Here is a 3,350-nt window from a genome sequence, read left to right on the forward strand (position 1 = left end):
AGGAGGGTGGAAAGCAGGCAGCAGGCGCCAGGATGCCATGGTGCAGTCTCCACCCCCAGACCCCTAACAGTGGGCCAGTGTGTGGGCCGGCTGGGGTGGGGGCCCAGGCGGGTCGGGTCCCGCTCCATAAACCCTGCCCAGCCGGGAAGCTGCAGACTTGGCCATGTTGACACAGGGGTGATGTCACCAACAGCCAATGGGAGCCTGTTGGGCTCTGCGTGCGCCTCCTTGTGTCTCACAGGCCACACCATGCACACAGCATGGTCTGAGCGCCACCTGAATAAACCCGTCCTTCCCAGCATCCCATGGGGCCTGCTTCCGCAGACCCCATACTCAGTGCATACCCAATCCCCTGCCTCGTCCTTGGCCTGTCGTTCCTCAGATGTGTGGGTCCCAGAGTTGTGACCCCCAGCACTTTAACCCCGCAGGCCACTGCTTCTTTTTGCTGGTCCCACCTGGCCACCATGCTCCTCACTATTACACCAGGGCCTACCCCTCACCTTGTTTCCGGGCCCTAACAGGCAGACATGGAGCCTGATGGTCCGTCCACCCAGGGCTGACAACATGCCCATGGGCATCCTCTGACACGGAGGAAGGGCCAGGCCTCTGTTCCCCTCTGTTAAGGACTGGCCTGTCCCCAGGCCTCTCACCACTTTTCATTCCCCATGCTGAGCCTCTCACCCTGGAAGCTTCAAGTTCAGCCCTGGTCTTAACAGACTTCTTCTCGGGTGCCCATCAGACCCACCGCTCTGCCTCTGTGACTCCTGCAGGCCTTTCTTCCCCTTAGTTCAGGGGTTCAGGATGAGTGCTCTTGCCCAGCTTCCTGCCCTCAATCTCAGTGCGTCCTCCTCCTGTGGCCTGGCCCCTTGGGATCTCCCACAGGAACCTTCTTTCCAGGTAGGACTCCTTCAAAGTATGGGGCCTGTGGCTGGCCTTCCCTGTGCGCCTGCCAGCCCTTCTCCCTGGTGCCTGCAGGGTGCCTCTTTCTTGGGGAGCTCACTCTGTGCCTGCTGTGTCTTGTGCCCTGGGACCTGGCACGTGCTCACGTGGAGGTGTCTCGAAGAGATGGGGCAGGAGCCTCCTGCACTTGGCTCCGGCGCTTGTTTACAGGTCCAGCCTCCACCCTGCACCGCTCCCCTCGGACCGGCTGCCCGCCCGTGTCCAGCCAGGTGTGGGGTGATGGAGCGGGGCTCCCTGAGGACAAGGAGCACAGTGTCTGCTTTATTTGCAGCTCGGCGCTGACAAGGAACAGAATACCCACAGTGACTGCTTCCAGGAAACGGCTGCAGGGCGGGTGGGAGCCTCAGGAGCAGCCCCTTCCCAGCAAGCTGGCCTGCAGGTGGGCTTCCAGGAAGGGGCCCCCGCCAGCGCCCCTCAGCCTGGAAAGGGGCCAACAGTGTCACCGTGAGCAGGCTAGGGGGCTGGAGGAGGGGTGTGGAGGGAAGGGGAGAGCAGGGAGGGGGAAGAAGAGGGTGGGTAGGCCTAGGCTGAGCCTAAGTGGTGACTGCAGCCTCAGGGGAGACCAAAGCTGTCCGCAGTTCTTTCTGGGGCTGTCTGCTCCCCATTCTGGGGTTACACAATCTTTAAGAAGGGCCCATTCTCTTGGGGGCTTGCCTGGCATCTCACACACACACACACACACACACACACACACGCACTCACACACGTGAGGTTGCATGCCCATGCAGGGAGACAGTTCCCTGAACTTAGGTTCAGATCTGGTGCTGGCCAGCAGCTGAGGCCCCCAGGTTCCCCTTGCTGGAGGGGGTCATGTAGGTCTTCAGATGGGATCTACTGACCCTTGGTGCTGAGAGCTCTGCTGCCACTCTACCTCTGGAGAGGACACTGTTTGTCTTCCTGAAGGTTAGGTTGGGGAGGAGTCTAACTTCCTTGGTCTCTACCTTGTGTGTTTTGAAATTTCTTAGTCCATCTGCCCCCAAAGGTCCCTGCAGCACTGTCCAAGAGATTTTATTTCCTTTGAAGCATTGGAATCCTTTGTCCTCACTCTGTGGTATAGTGAGTGTCCTGACCTCGCCTCGCTCCAGCTGTCCATAATCTCTGCCTGAAAACCCTCTTTTGGGTCATTAAATTCATGCTGAGACACAAAACCACACATAGGCACAACAAGGCACACATGGCAGGCTTGGAATCCACCCTCAGAAGACACTGCCCCACATGGGCTGTGACAACATACATGCCCACAGAGCATCTCCGACAGATCAGAGGCCACACCCTAGCCTCAGCCTCAGCACCAGAAGTCACAGCCAGCTGGTCAGCACACAGTGACACTGTGGAGATCCTCAAAGGCACAGGTGGATGTGAGAAACACATGCCCAGGGACAAGAGGACAAGAAAGGCCTAGTGGCCTGTGAACATACATATGCTGGCCATGCTGGCCCAAGGCACACAGGTCCTCAAGGCTGCCCAGGGGCACATGAGCCACCAGCATGGCCATATGCAGCAAGTCCTCTCTTCTCTAATAGGATGATGTGGCCTTTGCTCAAACTAAACTGACACAGAAACATAGGCTAGAAGGGGTCTAGGTGTGAAGGTCCCTAGCAAAGTGAGGGATATGGCTGGGGTCCCTGCCATTGTCCAGGGTCCCACTTGAGATTTGAAACATCTTTCCCCATATTTTAAGCCAGCTGGCCCCTCCCCATCCCACCCTGGGCTGGGATGAAATTCAAACCCCTGTTTGCTTCTCAACACTTAACTCAGCGCAGGGGTATTTTGAAAGTGCCTTTTGGGTGGTTGGGGCTTGGAGTCTGTCTAACAACCCTCTCTAAGCCCCTTTTCTAAAAAGCAGGAAATCGGGTTGGGCCAAAGGTAAACACATTCCAATCTGTCGGTCCTGGGCTCAGATGGAAGGGCTTTGTGTGTCTATGTGCTTGTGCATGTGCGTGCGTACATAGGTACATGCGTGTGTGCGTGCGTGTGTGAGTGCGTGTGTGTGTGTGTGTGTGTGTGTGTGTGTTGGGAAGGTGCCCTTGTTTTCTCCCAGCAAGGCTGGGACTCAGGACCTGCCACACACCTGCTTGCAGAGCAGTGATGCCTTGGCTTGTGGCTTCATGCCTTGGTCTGCCTGCACCCCAAGATGTTGCCCCCATGTGTTTCTTTCCTCCTACCTCCAAAGCCCCACAAGACTCAAGAGCCCCCAGAAAACAGTTCTAAGAACCAGTCTCAGAAGCCCACAGCAAAAGCAGAGCTGACATGGGCAGGCCCGGGGTAGACCTGTCCCTGTTCACACCTTGGTATCTCCAGGGGTGGGAGGAGGGCTGACAGATGTAGACATCGGCAGACAAGGCTGGGTGATAATGAGGGCTGCTAAGGGGCCTCTGTCTCTCCCTCCA

This window comes from Fukomys damarensis, unplaced genomic scaffold, assembly GCF_012274545.1.
Source record: "Fukomys damarensis isolate Sample0158 unplaced genomic scaffold, DMR_v1.0_HiC HiC_scaffold_27, whole genome shotgun sequence".
NCBI lineage: Eukaryota > Metazoa > Chordata > Mammalia > Rodentia > Bathyergidae > Fukomys > Fukomys damarensis.